This window comes from Scyliorhinus torazame, chromosome 7 (genome assembly GCF_047496885.1).
Source record: "Scyliorhinus torazame isolate Kashiwa2021f chromosome 7, sScyTor2.1, whole genome shotgun sequence".
In the NCBI taxonomy this organism is placed as follows: Eukaryota; Metazoa; Chordata; class Chondrichthyes; order Carcharhiniformes; family Scyliorhinidae; genus Scyliorhinus; species Scyliorhinus torazame.
This window is the reverse complement of record NC_092713.1, coordinates 227115318-227136109: the sequence shown is the minus strand read 5'-3', so window position 1 is coordinate 227136109 and position 20792 is coordinate 227115318. Positions and strand designations below refer to the sequence as shown.

The window sequence follows — 20792 nt, the reverse complement described above, 5'->3', positions numbered from 1 at the left end:
CACCTGCAGACAACAGGGACGTGTTCATGAGCAGGAAGGGCGCGTACTCCATGAACATTCAGGTGGTGTGCGACCCCCAAATGAAGATCATGCACGTGTGTGCAAAGTACCCCGGCAGTGTGCATGACGCCTACATTCTGGCATAGTCGTTCATCCCCGCAATGTTCGATGGATGCCCCCACTGGCTGAGGGGCTGGCTGCTGGGCGACAAGGCCTATCCATTGAGGTCATGGCTGCTGACGCCAATACGGAGGCCTCACACCAACGCGGAGAGCCTATGCAACGAGGCACATGCAGCAACCAGGGGTGTGGTGGAGTGGTGTTTCGGGCTGCTGAAGATGCGCTTGAGGTGCCTGGACCGATCAGGAGGGGCCCTGCAGTACCGGCCCGACAGGGTCGGTCGCATGGTTGTGGTCTGCTGTGCGATGCACAACATAGCCATGCAGAGGGGAGATGACTTGGTGGAGGAGCCGGAGGGAGGACCCGGCGGCACCGGAGCCAACGCAAACAAGGGGGATGGGGAAGAGGAGGATGCGAAGGATGAGGATGATGTGGCGCATCAGTGTGGGGGAGGGGCGCAGGACACAGACACTGCCCGGCAGCTCGTTACGCCCAGGAGGCTGCGCGACGGCATCGCCGGGGACAGCGGGCACGCGACGTGTTGGTGGCCGCACGGTTCACGCACTGTGGGGGTGGGATTCGCTGAACACTGCCACTTGCACCGTCACTCCTGTGTACCAGGCGGTCTATGCTCTCCGCGACTGACTGCTGGGACTGAGCCATCGCTTGCTGGGACCGGGCCATGGCATGGTGAGACTCAGCCAGGGCCCGGAGAGCAGCGGCAATGTCGTGTTGGCTCTGGCGCATGGCTACCTGTGAGAGGGCAGCCCCCTCCTGGGCCATGGATGACGCATGCACGTGAAGCCCAACGCCTTGCAGAACCTGACCCATGGCCAAAACCCCTTCACCCATTGCCTCCACCGCGGACGCCACCCGTGCGGTGTCGGCCTGGGTGGCTGCGATGAGCGGCACCACTCCCTGCTCCTGGACGCGGATAGACTCCTCCAGCTGCGTGTGCAGGTCCTGGAAGATGGCCCTCATCCCGTTATTCAGTCCCTGGGTGTCCACATGCATCGGTTGTCCGGGTGGGTCAATTACATCCAGGAACCCGGGAACCGTCTGGGTGGCAGCTGGTTGCTGGGCCTGGGCTGCCCTCCGACCGTCCAGCCCCTCGGATGCTCCAAACACCACCTGCTGTACCGGCTCGGCTGTGGGGTGCGCACCAGACTGTGACCTGGGAGCCTCATCACTTATATGCCCAACCGAGGTGAGTGTCTCTGTGATGGTGAACGGTGTGGGAGACAGCAGTGCCGCAAGCTCGAGGTCATCATCCGTCAAGACGTCTGGTGTGTATTGTTCCCCCTCATGGCCAGGAGCAAGCTCCATGCGGGACATGTCGTCTTGACCTCCAGCTCGATCCAGCGGGTGTGTGGCCATGATGTGGGCTTCGGCATGACTGTCCACCCTGTGCCCCTAACTAATGTCTGTCCCGGAGGTGTCAGCGTCCCGGTCCTGTGTCCCAGACTGTGAGGTCTGCCCTCCTGTCCGACCAACTGCCAACCTCTGGCGTGCGTCCCTGGGTGCCATTGCAGTGGGTGGCGTTGCACTGCTTCCTGGGCGAGACGTCCCTGAAGGTTCGGCGGATGGCCCTGGGGAACATAACAGATTCGGGGTTCATTAGACACGGTGGCCCGGGTGTATGGTGGTGGTGGGTGCACAGTGTGAGGGGGGATGGGATCTGGGGTGCAGTGGCCAGAGTGTGAGGGGGGATGGGATCTGGGGTGCAGTGGCCAGAGTGTGAGGGGGGCGATGACGGGTTGGGGGTGGAGAGGACATGCAGGGTTATCTCACTTGCTTCTGCGCCTCCGACCTGGCATGGCGCGATCTCCCGGGTGGCGGATCCCCCAGCGAGGTCCAGGGCCCTCTGCTTGTGATTGGTTAGGGTGTGCAGGACCGGAGAATCCCCTCCGGTTCTTATGCGCTCACGCTGGTTGTGCGCTGTCTTGTCCTGGGGGGGTGGGGGGGTTGGATAAAGCATCACCATCAGGCGGGTATCATCAGGGCATGCAGATATTGACAACATTGTTGCTGGTTCAGGAGACAGCACGCCATGGCTTCGCTCCAGGGGGGGTCCCGGGGCTCATGTGGGTCGAGTAGATAGTTGGGCACCGTGACCCCTCCAAACCCCCTGACCCCCCCAACATCGCCCCTGATGCCCCAGTCCCCCCCAACACTCCCAACGCCCCCCCACCCCAACCCCACTCCCCCCCCCGTGCCGGGGGGGGGGCCTGGGGGCACCCTCATGGCACTTACCCTGGCAGCCCGGGTGAGGTCTTGCAGCTTCTTGCGGCACTGCTCCCCCGTCCGGGGGGTCTGCCCCACAGCACTGACTGCAGTGCCCACCTCCCGCTTGCCGCGCTTCTTGGGCAGAGGGTGTCCCTTCTCCGCTCCACCTCATCCACCAGGGTGTCCAGGTCCGTATCCCGGAACCTCGGTGCGGCTCTTCGGGGCTCAGCCATCTCCTCAGTTCTCCTCCGGGTCCTCTGTTGTGATGCAGCGGTGCGTCATTCGGGCGTCGCACGGTGACGACGCGGCCTTCGCGGAACGCCCCACCGAGGTTCTCGCAGCCCCGATCCTAGCCCTTTTTCGGGCCCTGAATCGGTCAGGATCGGGGCCGTTCCGCGCTGTCGTGAACCTCGACGGCGTTCACGACGGCGTGGCCACTTCAGCGTGGGAGTGGAGAATCGCGCCCTATTCTCTTTCATAAAACTATGTTAACTTTACTTGATTGTATTTTGATTTTCTTGCAACTATTTTCTTAGTAATGGATTCCAACCTTTTTGTGACAGATGTTAGGCTAATTGGCATGTAGTTTCTTTCTTTCTATCTCCCTCCTTTCTTGATAGAGGTGTCACTCTTAAGGGTTTTCCAATCCACTGCATCCTTTCCAGAACTTAAGGAATTTTGGAAGTTTGCTACTAATGCAGTCACTTATTTTAACATCCCAGGATGCAGGCCATCAGCTCCAGGGGAGCCTCAGCAGTGCTTAGTCCCACCAGCTTACCTAGTACCTAATGATTATTTTAAATTAAAACCTCCTATTCGTCCCTTCATTTCTTCTATTCTTGGAATGCTTTTTGTGTCTTCTACCTTGAAGACAGATACAAAATAATTGTTCAAAGTCTCTGTTTCCCATTATTAATTCTGCAATCTCATCCACTAAGGGACCAACACTTACTTTAGCTACTTTCTTCCTTTTCATAGACTTGTAGAAACTCTTATGTACATTTTTATATTTCTTGCTAGTTTCCTTTCCTATTCTAAGTTATCCTTTTTTATAGTCTCCTTTGCTGGTTCCCAAGATCTTCCCACTCTTCTGACCTACCAGTAATCTTTGTAGCATTTCAGTGTTTTCTTTCAATTTGATAACATCCTTAACTTCCTTATTTAGCCCTGGATGGTGTATCCTTCCCAGACAGTCTTATTTTTATCAATGGAATATATCTTTATTGAGAGTTTTGAAATATCCCTTAAATGTCTGCCACTGCTTATCTGCTGTGTAACCTTTTAACCTGTTTTTCAAGGTCCACAAAAATAGCTAACTTTGTCCTTATACTTTGTAATTGCCTTTATTTAAGCTTAAAACATCAGGCCCAAGTTTTTCACCCGCAAAGTGAATGCAAAATTCTATTGTATTATGATCATCCTTATCATCCTTGCCTCAAGCATCCTTTACTTTGCTCATCATGTTCATCCCCAAATTTGAATATTCACCAGCGAGGCTTACGTTTATGTTTCTCACAAAAACATAGCAATCTCAGTTTGAAATTTTCAGCTGATCTATCCTCGGAAGCTTTTTGGGAGAGTGATTGAGGAATAATGGCTGGTCTTCATAGAACTGGGGAAAAAAGTAATCAAGTGGAGGTGGTGAAATTACAGAGGGAAAATTGATCTCTCGCATTAATTCCTGAAAGGGAGATGACAAGCTGAAAAATGATTCCACGCCATTCAATTTACCTAGCTTCCTGCTCTAAATATGGCCAAGACAATTTTGCAGATGTATATACATGCGAGCATATGAATTAGGAGCAGGTGTAAGCCATTTGCCCTTTCAAGTCTACTTGAAATTTTGTTTTACTTTTATTTAATTACATGTAAATTAAACTTTACAAAGTTTAATCCATCACAAGCTTTAAGCCAACATTTTCAGTGAAAATTACTACGGTCAGATTCATGAGCTGGCCCTCAGCCTCTACATTTCCAAATCTGCCTTGTAGCTTGGTAGTCCATAAAAACTTTGTCTATAATTCTACCACCAACATAAGACAGACAGATTTAGTAGTGAGAAACACCAGGCTTATCAATGCATGTCTCCTCGAAGCCAACTTCAACATAAAACCTCAATATAAAAACAGCTTTAGTTGCATAGCACATGCTTAACATGATCCTTTCCCACTTCATCGCGACATTCAGTTGGAATGCCAGACATAGTTGTAGAATAAAGAAATGCGACAAATTAAAACACAAGAACAGCAGATTTTCCATGAGATACAGAACATATCATCTTTGATATATCTCTTTCATAACGTTCCATTCCATCTATTAGGTTGAAGATTGTTCCTCTGTAAATAAATACAGATGAAGACAAAGCAAAACATCTACCCATTCTGCCTAACTGGTCTATTCCAATATTTATGTTTTACATAAGCCTCTTCCTACCCATTTTCATCTAATCCTAACTACACATCCTGCCAATCCTTTCTCCCACACGTGCTTATCGAGTGTCCCTTAAATGCATTAATGCTGTTTGTCTCAATCACTTATGTGTTCCACATTTTTAATGCGTCGCTCCAGTGCCTTGCTGGCCCCCTGTAGGGGTCACAATTGCTGCTCCTGAGGCCATGTTGACACCGTCGAGAAACGCGACGGCGTTTATGACGGCGTCAACACTTAGCCTCAGGGCCAGAGAATCCCGCCCACTATTTTTCTTGGAAAAGAGTTTCAACCTGCTCAGCCTTTCCTGATATGTATTTCCTCACAGTTTTGGTATCAGATTCACGAATCTTTTTTGCACCTTCTCCAACTTCTCTACATCCTTTTTATAATATGGAGACCAGGGGCGGGATTCTCCAACCCCCCGCCGGGTCAGAGAATCGCTGGGGGTCGGCGTGAATACTGCCCCCGCCGGCCTCAGAATTCTTCCACCCCAAAAATCCGGCGTGGCGTGAGTCGCACCGCCGCCTCGGAGAATGACGGGGTCCGGGCGACTCAATGGGCCCCGGGGCCACCCGGATTCTCCGGCCCACGATGGCCCGAAGTCCCGCCCGCCTGTAGCCAGTCCCGCCAGTGTAAATTGGAGTTGGTCCCTCACCGGCGGGACCTGCCGGCGCGGGCAGCCTCCGGGGTTATTGGGGGGTCACGGGGGAATCTGGCCCCGGAATGTGCCCCCACGATGGCCTGGCCCGCGGTCAGGGCCCACTGATCCGCGGGCAGGCCTGTGCCATGGGGGCACTCTGTTCCTTCCGCACCGGAAGCCGTGGTCATCCGTCATTCCCGGTGCGGAAGTGACTCCATGTGCGCATGCGCAGGGATGACTTCAGCTGACGCTCCCGCGCATGCGCGGACCCGCTCCGGCCGGCGGAGTCCCTTCGGCCCCGGCTGGCGTGGAGCCAAGCCCCTTTCCTGCCAGCCGGCGGGGCCCAAACCACTCCAGGGCGGGCCTAGCCCCTGAAGGTACTGCGGATTCCGCACCTTCGGGGCAGCCCGACACCGGAGTGGTTCACGCCACTCCGTCCCACCAGGACCCCCCCCCGCCCCGCCGGGTAGGGGAGAATCCCGCCCCAAAAGTATGCACTTTACTCAACGTATGGTCTAACCAAGATTTCCCATAACTTCTCTTCTTTTAAATTCTGTCCCTCTAGAATTGAACCCCAGAGCTTGCTTTTTTTATTGGCTTTATTCAACTCCATCACAACTTTCATTGATTTGAGTGTCTGTGTTTCATGGGGATCATGATTTTATTTCAATGGTACAAACACTGGTTAAGTCCTGATTGCATTGCAGTAACGCCCTAATCTCCATTACAATTCCCTAATTTCTTCACAGTAATATCTTAGATCATAATTTATACATGCTTAGCTATGGCTTATCTAGTACAGTCTCAAGGTGAAAACGCCTTAAGATTTTCAAGGACAAACATGCAATAATTAAGTAATCAGTGTAGAGAGCTTTCGAGGGAAATGTAGACATTTCGAGGGAAATGCAGCATGGTAGCACAAGTGGCTAGCACTGTGGCCTCACAGCGCCAGGGTCCCAGGTTCAATTCCCTGCTAGATCACTGTCTGTGTGGAACCTGCAGGTTCTCCTGTGTCTGCGTAGGTTTCCTCCGGGTGCTCTGGTTTCCTCCCACAGTCCAAAGGCGTGCAGGTTAGGTGGATTGGCCGTGACCAAAAAGGTTAGGAGGGTTTATTGGGTTACGGGGATAGGGTGGATGCGAGGGCTTAAGTGGGTCGATGCAGACTCGATGGGCCGAATGACCTCCTTCTGCACTGTATGTTCTATGTTCTATATTGAGATAATTTGAAGTTTTGCTTGATTAGTGTCGGTGATTTCAATTTATACAAAACTTAACCTCAGGTGATTAATGGTGGTGAAAGGTTTGCCTTCTGATATTCATCATATTCAGCTACACACAGCTATTTTTGATATAACAAATCATAAACCCCAAAACACTCCACTGTAACTTTAATAACAGCAATTGTTAAGGTGTTGCATGTTGGAAATGGATTACAGCAGTGATTTCACTATTTATGATTGCAAGGCACAGGAAAACTGTACACTGGAATCCTAGCGATATTGTTAATATTTTCACTATCCATCCTGAATCCTTATTTTATTAATAATCTATAGCAATCGAGGAGGCACGGTGGTACAGTTGTTTGATTCCAGCCCTAGATCACTGTCCGTGTGGAGTTTGCACATTCTCCCCATGTCTGCGTGGGTCCTACCCCCACAACGCAAAGATGTGCTGGGTAGGTGGATTGGCCATGCTAAAATTGCCCCTTAATTGGGAAAAAAAGAATTGGGACAGTATTCTCTCAGCCCAGACCCCAGGGGTGGTCTCCGCTGTGGCCTGACCCGCGATCGGGGCCTACCGATCTGCGTGCCGGCCTCTTGGGCTGGGGGCCTCTTTTGTTCCATGCCGGCCCTGTAGCCCTACGCCATGTTGCGCGGGGCCGGAGCGGAGAAGGGAGCCACCGCGCATGCGCGCAATCGCGCCAGTTTCACTGCGCATTGCCGCCGGTCCCACTGCGCATGCGCAGACCCGCAGCGCCCATCTGACTCCGGCATCAGCAGCTGGAGCGGCGTGCGTCGCTCCAGTGCCCTGCTGGCCTTCTGTAGGGGTCAGAATTGCTGCTCCTGAGGGCATGTTGACGCCGTCGAGAAACGTGACAGCATTTACGACGGCTTCAACACTTAGCCTCAGGATCAGAGAATCCCACCCTGAGTACTTTAAATGTATAAAAATAACAATAATCTACAGCAATCGAGTGGATATAGAAGCAGTTTAGAGTTAGCCTTAACCCTGGTTTTTCTAATGCATTTAGGTTTTAACCCATGGAAAAAACAAAAGGAACTTTTTGTTGTGGTATTTATTAACCGACCTTAACATTTAAAAAATGTTGCATTTTCAAGCATGTGAGCATTAATTTTCTTTCCAGGCCGTGCATCATTTCTCATGTATAAAATTTTTAAGTGCCATTATTTCTTTCACAAAAGTACATGTCAAGTTCTAGGATTCTGAAATGGTAACAGTGGAGAACATCATCACTTTCACAGTAATTACAGCTTATAAACTGCTATTTTATCTCTTGGCTAACCTTCAAAATTGGCCTTCTTTTACAGATTAAGTTTTGGTTTTCACTGGTAGATACCTCTGGCTATGCTGTACCGACACATTGTAGTCTGTTAAAGAATTGTTTATTCAAGTGTTTATTACTGATTTCAGATTAAATAATGGTGGGTCATACATGCTAAAGCAGCACTGGTGGGATTACCATTTAATTTAATGTGGTGAATTAAATTTATTGAGCTGAGCTCGTGGGGGTTATAAATGAAGAGTGTACACATTTAATTTATTTTTATCTGTGTGATTCTATTATGTGTTTACCAGTGAAGGTACTTTTTTAGTAGACTGATCTACCTGTATTTTTTTGAATGGCAGTTTATTTATGTTCACGACCATATTGTTGTTTTCATCATGTCTGTCAGGTAAGTAATGGAATTCTCATAACAATTCTTCCTAATACCTCACCACAATGGCACCTCAGTATTTATTACCATATTTTACAGAGGCAAAGTAGTGCATTGATTTTATCTGGATCACATAGAAATGTGGAAAATATCATGAACTGGTAGTTTTATGGGTCACTTGCAGATGGGGAAACAGGTGGGTGGAGCCAGAAAATAGGGCATTGCACCACTGCCGGTGACCTGCCTTTTGCCGCTGTGATTTTACAGGTGACAGAGAAGGCTTTGATTGGAATCCCTGACCAAATTGAGGCTATTACATTGCCAATTGAAGCCAATTAAGTACCTCATCCAGCCACCCCTCCAGGTTTATGGGCAGCGAGAGAGCCCTGTGCCCAGAATGTAGTCCGGCAGGTTTATCCTTACAGGCTGCTGGTCAATGAAACACATACACCCCCTGTGCCAGTCAGACCCCCCAATAGTGTTGCCTCCCCACATCTACACCCCCTCCCACCCATTATGTTTAACATGCACCCCCACAACTCCTCATCAAGGCCTGCCAGGCCTGCTCCGTCAAAATCCTGAACTTATCTGTGGTTCTATGGTATTCACAGTTCCACTTCCCACATTGGGCGTCCTGCAATACCAGCAGTGACCATGCTCTCGACACTTACCCTGGGCTGCAGGGAACGTGCCTTCAGCATCTAATCCAGCCCCTAAAGGCTACTGCTTAAATTATGATCCATGATAGTTGCAGATCTAATGAAAACCACAATAACTCATATCACTTATCATTTATCATTTATTATAATTGCAAAATGATTTTCAATATTTTCTTCAGGAGGATCCACTATTTTACCAATGTACTAATTTACAAATCTAATATGCTACAATCTCCAGTGCAATATACTGAAGCAGGTGACAAAAATAATAATATAATAATCTTTATTGTCACAAGGAGGCTTACAATAACACTACAATGTGAAAAGCCCCTAGTCGCCACATCCCGGCGCCTGTTCGGGTACACAGAGGGAGAATTCAGAATGTCCAAATTGCCTAACAGCACATCTTTCGGGACTTGTGGGAGGAAACCGGAGCACCCGGAGGAAACCCAGGCAGACACGAGGAGAGCGTGTAGACTCCGCACAGACAGTGACCCAAGCCGGGAATCGAATCTGGGACCCTGGAGCTGTGAAGCAACAGTGCTACCCACTGTGCTACCGTGCTGCGGCAATATCTTGCAACATAGTATACCATCGTACAAGCTTATGACACTGATTTTCTTCTCGTTCCATCCCGGTCAGTTGATATCAGTTGGGGCACTAGCAAGTGGTTTCAGCTTCTGCATAGCTGTCTGGGTAGAATAGTCCATTGTTGGACTGCAACATCCTCTGTGGCTCAATAGCTTGTTCACCCTCACTGGCACATGTATAAATAATGTCCAGTGGGAGAGGTATTGGGACGTTGATGCCATCCATCAAGCTGTAGCTCAAAAGGTGCAAACATTTCAAGAGAAAACAAAGTAAAATTCAAATACCTGCCAAAGGCCGTTTCAGATTTTTTGTGATTTCATTTTGCTGTCATCTCCAATTTGTAGCTATCACTTTTCATTCCTATGCAGGAGAGGCGGTGGCGTAATGGTATTGTCACTAGACTCATAAACCAGAATCCCAGGACAATGCTCTGGGGACCCAGGCTCAAATCCCACCAAGCCAGAGGGTGAAATTTGAATTCGATAGAAATCTGGAATAAAAGTCTAATGATAACCATGAAACCATTGCCAATTGTTGTAAAAACCCATCTGGTTGGGGGGCACGATGACACAATGCTGCCTCACGGCGCCTAGGACTAGGGTTTGATCCCAGCCCCAGGTCACTGTCCGTGTGGAATTTGCACATTCTCCCTGTGTCTGTGTGGATCTCACCCCTACAATCCAAAGATGTGCCTGGTTGGTGAATTGCCCCCAAACCCCATCTGGTTCACAAATGTCCTTTAGGGAAGGAAATCTGCCATTCTTACCTGGCCTGGCCTTCATGTGACTCCAGACCCACAACAATGTGGTTGATTCTTAACTGTCCCTGCAAGGGCAATTAGGGATGGGTAATAAATGCTGGCCCCCGTCCCATGAACAAATATTTGAAAAAATCTCCAATCACACTGCACACCGGAGATCAGAAACAAGGTGCATTATATTTATTAAGTCCAGTTTTTCTCCTGTTATTACTGAACAGGATGAATCTGTTTCCCATGAAATTGTAAAGTAATTGTAAAAAAAAACTTTTTACAAACATTCTTTTGGACAGTTTAGAAATATTTAAGTAAACTTTGGTTATGATGAAGCTGCTGAAAATGTATGCAGCTTTCAGGAATTCGATTACACGGTGTAAAATTTCAAAAGGTGTAATCTGACTGAATCATTAAATAGTTAACCTCATCCTAAAAGAAAACAAAATCTCTGCAAAATATTAAATCTTTTAATTAGATTGCTTATTACTCGAAGTAATTTTGCTAAATGGAAAATATATTCTTAATTTTTTTAATGATATTAAATATGGAAGTTATTTAATTTGTATTTGACATTTATCATTGTAGGAGTTACAGTTATTTAACTTAGAGTAAAAAACATGCGTAGTTATAAATAAATTATCACATAACAATTCTAATATGATTTTTAAAAATTGTGAAAATGCTAGATTTCTTGACTGAAGGAAAAGCTGCTTTTACCTGTCCAGTGGGACTTCAGGTCAACTGTCAAAGATACAGCGTCAAATATTGCAATGCAGTTTAGGTCATTGTAGCTTCTGGTTGACAGAAAATTGCATTTGATGTGACAAGGTGTAAAAGGCAATTGGGAAATATATTCTCTCTTTCTGAAGGCAAATTGTGGGAACAAGAATTTATACAAATGAAAACCCTCAATTTTAGTATCGGTGCTTCACATAACAAGGTGCAAACAATGTGGCCAGGAGTTTATTATATTTTCTGGCAAGGAAGTCACAAAGTGGCATCTATTTACACTAAAACCTGCTGGTGTAGGATGGGGTGGTAAGTGAGGAGGTGGGTGTGGTGGAGTGGGGGTCAGGTAACTGAATTCCCCCACCCCATTGAATTGAATCTAAAATGTTCTGGAATTAACAAACAAGTGTCAGAATCTTGTGATAGATTTCCAGATCTTTTGACATCAAATTAATGTCCTCAAATTAAAGAATCGGAATTGGTGACTGTCATTCCCTGAGTGGAAGTGCAACTGCCTTGACAGCTCAACCAGAACACATTATGAACTGGCAAAAGCAAGAGGTGTGACTTCCTTGACAGCGCAAGTACCTTGCTGGAAGGACATGGTACCCTGAAGAGATTTCTCATTCATTTTTGCTTCAGAGCCTTTGCCTTTGATTTATTTGTTTTTGCTGCTTTCTTTGCAATTCTTTGGAGGCACTGAAAGTGGTCGGAGTTCACCTTATTATACCCAACTAGACTTCAAGCCAAGCCCTGCCCAGACACCTACACATTTCCATATACCAGGTAGGAGCTTATGCACTCACCAGCATGGCTTGAATGCATTAGTGCAAATAATGGCATTTCTATTTTACCTTAAGCTAATACTTTCAAGTGTGAAACTGCCCATAGTGTAGCAAAAATAGTTGGAGCAGTGGAACATGTAGTTTATCCAGGCAAAATGAAAAGACGCCTCAAGCTTTTGATATTGATATAAAATTTCAAATTGATTTCTAAAATTTTGTTTCTAAATAAAGATTGAATGAGAAGAAGTGAGAGGCACAAAAGTGAATCGCATTCTTTAACCAAACTGAGTGAAACTCATGGATAAAGAGTACATATTGGAAGATTGTAAACAGCACATTCCACTGCTATCAATTTGGTACTTGTCTTTTTCTGTAGAGCTCTTAATCGAAAATAAAACTGCTTTTATGTACATCTATTTTCTGCAAACTGTGCCTGACAAAATATTCCCATGGTTGTCGATTACTTAACCCTTTGAGCACTATGATGTTACTGAGGAATAAATACATTCTCAATTATAGGCCAGAGTGAGCTAAGGTGGATATTTTCACCCGACTGGTGACAACTTGGTTGAAAATGCTTAAGGTTCAATACGAGGCAGTCTCTTGAAAGAACACAGAGTAAGAGGTTCTCCATGCATGCCCTAAATGCCATTCATGATGTCTTAACACATGTTGGGCAGTTGACATCTTTTGCATTTCTGTATATCTCATTCATTATATCAAAATATTTCAAAACACAACAAGAAGCTGTATTTTATTGGCACTTTGGCATAGTGCGAGAGTAGCATATGAAATGGTTTTGCACCAGTAAATCACAGCTTGCATTTGGGAAGACAGAGAACAGGAACAAGGCAGATTACATGAAAATGAACTGAGCACATAGCATACCCCTTACACTCATCTTCCAGAGTAAAAATAGCATTGGCAGCAGTCTTGAAAACATGCCACCATTCCATTCCTTCAGTCAGGGGTTGGTGTTTGATTTCGTGAGAGAAGAAAATTGTTTTACAAGCAGCCAAAATATTAAGTGATCTGCAAATGTATTGTCAAATTGCATACTTTTGAAAATGGGCTACATTTAAAGTAGCCTGCAGCTGGGTCACTATATTGGAGTAACTTGCTATCTTCCTACTTTTAGTTCTATAGTGATACACAACCAATAGTGCATGCCTCCATAATGGAATAGGATGAGGTTCATTAATGACCATACTTGTAAGCCACTTTATGTAGGTTATGTATGCTGCTCTTATCAAACAAACATTCAACATTTTGTTTATACCATGGAAGTGCTAATACTTTCCATCATTGCTGTGAATGCTGGCTTTCTGATGGTTTTCATTTCAGTGGAATTTTCTTGTTAACTGATTGCACAGTCAGACATGTACCAATGCTACAATGCAATGCAAAGCCCCAAAGATCATGACCTCATGCTACTGTGTTCATTGGGTTTGCTTGAATTGTTTTTAAGGCCATTTTCATGGCATATTTCAAGTATGCAGTGCATATATATTCAATGAATGTTGTATTCAAATTGCAATAATAAACATCTTAAAATGTTAATCTTAGAACATAACCAGTAATATGAATCAACTAATTTTGTTAATAATGTTGAAATTTGGCTGTCAACACAGTTCAAAATGGGGTAAACAGTCAACCAAGTTGAAATATATCAGGTTCATTAATGTTTTTAAGTCATGGAGCCTGAAGCTACAATTAAACAGTTGTGACACTGTACCAAGATAAATATCCTGGCAGATTGCTTGTGCACTGTTAAGGTCCTATAATGAACTGAAGTACATCTTTCTTGGTCAATGTTAATTCAGAATAATACACTATTTCAATATGATTCACTATTTTAGTATCAATCATTTTGCAAGTTAAATTGCATTAACAATGACCATCCTTGCTTTCTCTTTTTCTTTAGCAAGTGGAGAAATCTCTAATATCTACAGGAAGCCCCCAATCTATAAGCGACATGGTACTATCTGTTTGACTCCTATACTTAATACTCTCAATGTTTGCAATGTTAAAAAATGTAGAATAGAACTTGCCTTGGCTTAGTTCAGTAAAACCCAATTAAGTAAAAGCTGGTGAGGTAAATTCAGATTTTAAATCCATTTCTAACAAATTGGAATTGATGTTGTGAGCATGGTTATACAATTTTAAAAATTTAAATAAATTATTTAACTAGCCAGTGTTCCTTTCCCTTGGTTTTGAAGGGAACAATTCAGAAAATGTAGAAAATCTAATTTGTATATTACACATTATTACAATCATTCAATTTGTACCACGTAACTATTTTTGAAATGCAATAAATTTCAATTAAAATGATGAATAATCCTTACGATTAATGCAGTTTATTAGGGTGATTTTCACATTAATGTGCTAATACCAAAACAAATTGTAAACTTTGACTGCCTTCCTTAGAGTTTTTTCCCATCTGAATAACAACACATATTGTAGATCCTTGTTCTCTTTACATTGAGCCTTGGCAGGAGTTTAGAAGATTTTTCCCCCACCCCGCTGTTGCCTGCACAAGGACTGACTAATAGAATCAACAATTAAAACTGGCTGTGATCCTTCCAGACACACCACATGTTACATATTCTAGACAACATTTTCACCCATTATCTGAGTATATATGAGTGTCTACTTAAAATGGCTAGCGCAAAATAATGAACCCTGCATTGTTCCAAATCATTTTAGATATGAGTTTCAAAGGCAGACTCATTAAAGTACCAATCCCTTCTTTGTCCAATAACAACAGAAAGTGCTGGAATACTCAGTAGGTCAGATAGCAACTGTGGAGCAAGAAACAGAGTTAAAGGGCGGGATTTCTCGCTCCCACCGGCAACGGGATTCTCCGTCCTGTCAGCCGGCCAATGGGTTTTCCCATTGTGAGCAGCCCCATGCCGTCGGGAAATCCAACAGAGAATCCCAACAGCGGAGAATCCAGCCCAACATTTTTAAGTCACTGGCATCTCATTGGAGTTCCAGAATTTGCAGTATTTTGCTTTTGCCTTTTTCTCCAAACCTGTTTTAACATTGAAGAAAGGGTGCACTTTGCGAATTAACCCATAACCTGAGTTCATATGAGAATCACAGAACCCCTACAGTGCAGAAGGTCTGCATCGACCCTCTCAAAGAGTACCCTACCTAGGCCCACTCACCCGTCCCATCCCCATAATTCCACCAAACCTGCGCACTAAGAGGCAATTTAGTATTGCCAATTCACGTAACCTGCTCTTTGGACTGTGGGAAGAAACCGGAACACCTGGAGAAAACCCACGCAGCCGCGGGGAGAAAGTGCAAACTCCACACAGACAGTCACCCAAGGCCGGAATCGAACGCAGGTCCCTGCGCTGTGAGGCAGCAGTGCTAACCACTGTGCCACCACGCTGCCCCAGTGTGTAGTTTTAAAGCAAAAATTGCTCCTAGATGAAATAGTCAGTAAGTTTCAAGTCATTAGCATTTTTGTATAACCTCATGTCACAATGTGTAGACAATGATAAAGAAAACCATGGTTGTGTGCTTTTCTGCAACTGTAGTATAGCAAATATAAAACTTCTGCAGGTCATCCTCAAAATACAGTGCAAAATATATGTGCTAGTTTGTAAAATGTTATATCCTGCCTAGCCAGGCAACAAAAGTGATACTTTCTCTTCATCAACTTTTTTCTTATTTATCCTTGCACTTTTCTTCCTCACTCTGCTGGTGCTTGATTATCTTCCTGTCTGCTAACCACGCCTTGGCTCATCATTGTGCTGTAAGTAACACTCTCTGCTCTATTGTTAGTTTCGCCTATTTGTTCAGTGTCTCAATTTCACTGTAGGTTTAGAAAAAGTGAAATGCCTCCCTCTTTCCTGTATCGCACTGTTATCAGCAATTATACAATGGTTATGAAAGCGCTGTGAGATTTTCCTTTTTGGGGATAGATCTCTGATAACATGTGAAGCAGGAGCTTGCTGCCCACAGAAAGTATATATGAAATTAGACTTTGCTTTTAGTTGTGCCTTTTTAGTCTTTTTTAATGTGCCTAAGATTAATTAATTTGGGAATAGGGGGCAGGATTCTCTCAGCCGGGGCCGGGCCAGAGAATCCCCGCGACCGGCGCGAATCATGCCACGCCGCCCCGATGCCGGCACACGATTCTCCGCTCTGCCGCCAGTCGGGGGCCGCTCTACGTGGCCGGCCCGCCGAATCCCGGCCCAAGGGGCCGAGCAGCCATGGTAAAACGCCGAGTCCCGCCGGCGCCGTCCACACCTGCTCTCAGCCGGCGGGAACCTGCCGTGGAAGGGTCGGGGGGGGCGGCCTGCGGGGAGGGAGGGGGAGTCTGACCCCCGGGGGGGCCTCCGATGTAGCCTGGCCCGCGATCGGGGCCCACCAATCGGCGGGCCGGCCTCTCTGGCTGGCGGCCTCCTTTCTTCCGTGCCGGCGGCATGTTGCGGCGGGGCGGCACATTGAAGGAAACCACTGCACATCCCGCAGCGCCCATCTCACGCCGGGACCAGCAGCTGGAGCGGCATGAACCGCTCCAGTGCCGTGCTGGCCCCGTGTAGGGCCAGAATTGCTGATCCTGAGGCCGTGTTGACGCCGTCGAGAAACGCGACGGCGTTTCCGACAGCGTCAACACTTAGCCCCAGGATCACAGAACCCTGCCCCTGATTTGCATCCTCAAATGCATGTATATATTGATTTAAAACTGTGGTAAATTCATGTCTTTTGATTTGTCATTGCCAAATAGCATAATAGTTGGTTGGGATTTATTATCCGTGGAACAGTAGTTGAGGTGTATATCACATTTAAAACAACGTTAATAGGCAAAAATTACTAATAAGTTTGTACTACAAATGGACAAGTGGATCAGTTAACTGCAGCATTTAACGTTGAATAGAAGGTTGGTCATGTATTACAGAAAGAATGATGACTTTGAGCTCGTGGCTTGTCCGTGTGTGAAAGAATTATGACCAAACGTTCATTAAATTTACAAAAGTGGTTGTATAAGATGTTTAGTAAATAAGTTCTTAATAGACTTCATGCTCTTTCTATATGATACTGGACCAGGATTGTCACTCTGAGACCACTATTCAGCACTCACAAACTTGATAAAATGACTATATAACATAGCAATGGACATTCTGAAACTAGAGTTATTTTTTTTACACGCAGTATTCAGCATATACTGTAACAATTCTGATCTCAGTGACTGTCCTTCCTCCGACCATGAGATTCAACTGCAGCAGGAATGCAAAACAGGTGGAAGTGGATCAACTGTCTGTAATATATTTCCTTAAGGACAATTGAGCAGAGTGTGTAACAAATGGCCAGTCTGATCAGTTTCAATCTTTCCTCAGTTGAAGCTGAATTTCACCTGTTAAGAACCCACGGGCGTCAAATGCGAGAGTATCCCAAATCCCAGAAGGACAACTTGAAACATCAGTCCTTAATGGTGTATATTTTCAGTTTGGTGTATATTTTCAATTTGGTATTCCGTTAGAAAAGTATGTGAACCAAGGGGAATGGTCAGTCGTTGCGTGAACAATTAATAAAAAATATTTATTAACTTAAAAGAAAAAAGCCAAATTACAAGAAGGACTATAATACACTACAACTGTTAAATACAAAGATGACGATACATACACATTATTACATGAACTTACCTTCAAAACTACCTATGTTCCCTGAACTCTGAGACACCCCTTTGTTCCCAAACAACATCCAATATTATATATCTCTGAGCAAAATCCAGCAAATAATTACCATGCACAGGTTATGAGCCATGTTTGGGAAAACCATATTCAGTTTCTGCAAAGGTGAAATTTGCTCAGTTCAGGTTTTAATCTTAACCGGCTGCCTGTTCAGGAATAATTTGTTTTTGAGAGACTGTTTCTGCAGCTAGGAATGGCTGATGGTAACTGTATCTGTGTTTGTCTCCCTTTTTCCCCAGTAAATGTGCTGTGTATATACCATTCTTTCCCTTTGATGTTGTCCAGCCTGTGGAGTCGACTTTTGGCATATACGTGTCAATTTCCTTACCTCTCACTTACCTTTACTACACCCCTTTCTTTTCCTCTAGTCACTTAGGTAAACACTTGCTTTACTCACTGATATGCTTATTTGAATCTCAACATCTCTTCAGGCAGCTCCTTGTTTTATTTTCTTTTATCTCGATTTTATTTTTTAATCTTAATACTCGCCAATTCTTAACACACCCCATACGGTAAAAGTTGAGTTTTATCTTCATATGCAAGTAAGCCTTTTGCGGAGTAAAAAAAAAGCATTAATAAGCTCTATATTTTGGATAAGGCTGTTACTTTTGTGTTTTTTGTAAGTAAAGGTGTTGCTGTGGTTCAGATACTGATTTTCTATTTTGTAAACCTAGTATCAGCATCACATACTCCTAGGTCAGTTGTAGCATAGCCAAATAAAACTTGATTTCCACTATCTTACCTGTACTCCACAGGTTGGTGTGATGGCCCTTGGTTTAATATGTTTCAGTCTGTGGCATAGAACTGTTTGCAGGGCATGTACGGTGCACTAATACAATTCTAGAGAAAACAATTCTGGTCCTAAGCAAAATACTTGTCAAAACATGGAGATATATCAAAACATGGGGATGGCACAGTGGTTAGCATTGTTGCCTCACAGCGCCAGGGACCCAGGTTCAATTCCGGCCTCGGGTGACTGTCTGTATGGAGTATGGAGTTTGCACGTTTTCCCCATGTGTGCATGGGTTTCCTCTGGGTAGTCCGGTTTCCACCCACAGTCCAGAGATGTGCAGGTTAGGTGGATTGGCCATACTAAATTGCCCCTTAGAATCCAGAAGGTTAGGTACGGTGACAGGGATAGGGTGAGGCCGTAGGCCTAGGTAGGATGCTCTTTCCAAGGGTCGCTGCAGACTTAATGGGCCGAATGGCCTCCTTCTGCACTGTAGGGATTCTATATCTTAAGAAGCTATCTTATTGATCATGTGACTTGCTCAATGTCCATCTTGCCCCAGTTATGCATAATTAACAAACTGTTGCCAATGTTGGTAGACTGTTACAGGGTGGTTAGTGCATTGTCACTGAAGTTGGTAAACAGTTACTATAAAGTTGGTAGATTGTCACTGAGATGAATAGAATCCCTGTGAGATGGATAGATTGTCGCTGAGGTGGGTAGACTGTCACCGTGAGTTTGAAAGAGTGTTGATGAGATTGATGGTGTTGATGGCTTTACACGCCCACGATTTTCTTTTGTCTCTGATGCTCCAGCCCCCCGCTGGCGTCGGGATCGACGTTCCCACCCGGGTGCCAGCAGGAGGATGCAAATGGCTTCCTAAAAAACAAGAGCTGCCCAGAGACTCCCTAAATAAAGAAAAGCCCCACCCCCAGAACATATTTATAACGTAAATATGTCTATTATAACTCATAGAATTGACAGTGCAGAAGGAGGCCATTCGAGTCTGTACCAGCCATTTGGAAAGAGCATCCTATCTAAGTCCATGACTCCATCTTATCCCAGTAACCCCACCTAACCTTTTGGACACTAAGGGCAATTTAACATGGCCAATCCACCTAACCTGCACAAGTTTGGACTGTGGGAGGAAACAGGTGCACCCGGAAGATACCCATGCAGGCATGGGGAGAAAGTGAAAACTCCACACAGACAGTCACCCGAGGCCGGAATTAAACCCAGCTCCCTGGAGCTAGCTGTGATGCAGCAGTGTTAACCACTGTGCCACCATTCTGTACATTGATAAGGTAAGGAAGTATTGTTACTTTCGAGAGAATTTACTGAGGGATTTTGCACAATAAATATGCCGGTGTTACAGTTATTAGAAATACCATTATCTAATGCCACTGGAATTGCTCTGGTCGTAAGGAATTAGATTCCGTAATACTGCCATTGAAGTAAAGATTAATATAAAACAGAAAACATAAGGAAATCTATTGTGTTGAAAGTTAATTTATAGACAAACAGAAGAAATATATGCAGAATTAATATCGGAACAGGACTTGTCGTCAGATGATTTGGAAAAACAATCCCATCAGAAGCTAATGTTAAACATACACAAGTTATTTCGGAGGATGTCTGCAAATAAGCAAGGATGCAGGCAGCGTGATGAGTTCCTCTAATACTTATCCTCTTACTAGAGGCAAAAATAATAATTTTGGAGGGAATTCATGGGGATAATCCATGTTATTAATGTTCTTAATATTTTTCTCTTGTTTTGACTGTTTTGTCTTCTGCTTTTAATATTGTTGGATGTTGCAGCGAGAATGTAATTAATGGAAATCATATTAGCAATGTTGAATTGAAAGGATCCTGTGATGTGAGGAAAAGGTCACGTAACCACGGCTATTACATTTTCATTAAGACATTTCTTCAGACAATGGGCTGTGATTTCTTTTCCTCGCTAATGTTTATCTGTACTTGCACAGGAAGAGGTTTGCTTATGTTGCAGAGATGTGCACAAGTTGGACACTCTGCAATGAAATATAATACAGCATTGCAGGGTAAAACACATCTGGAAACTTCCCAAATAAGATCTGTATCCATGTCTACATCATACTGGTTTGTTTGTAACTGTGTAATTCCAATTCTGTTTCTTTCCATCATTGGAGCTCTCATTTTGCCTTTGTGATTATCCTATTTCACGGCAAATATCCAATCCACTGGGAAATATGTCTGCTGTTATAAATTCTGACAATTGTTATTAAAGGGACAGAGAAATGCTGCTTGGGTTGCACAGTGATTACATTTTCAGTGTTCACTTGAAAACCCTTAGCCCTCTTGGCAAGTACAATATTCTGATCAATGCTTGGGCCACATACTCAGTGTTTGACATTGCAATATTATTCAGTGGGTCTCAGTCTTAGTTCGGTTGACAAATACTCTCAGGCATAGGCAGAATACATAATCAGTGCTTGCTCTCCACAGAAATAGTGTGTGATATATTGTGCCCAATGTATATTCAAT

General features: G+C 44.9%; 1 protein-coding gene across 6 annotated transcripts in view; it reads left to right on the top strand.

Annotated features, from left to right (window-relative positions):
* ablim3 (actin binding LIM protein family, member 3) overlaps positions 1-20792 on the top strand; it is a 514512-nt gene that overhangs the window by 428770 nt on the left and 64950 nt on the right. For 3 of the 6 annotated variants that reach the window (XR_011948320.1, XR_011948319.1, XR_011948323.1), the window contains 2 exons: positions 11743-11832; positions 13756-13809. The exons of 2 other annotated variants lie outside the window; for them this stretch is intronic. The gene's annotated coding sequence lies outside the window, so the exon portion shown is untranslated. The remainder of the gene's footprint in view (positions 1-11742; positions 11833-13755; positions 13810-20792) is intronic. One more of the 6 variants, XR_011948321.1, reaches the window with a different exon arrangement.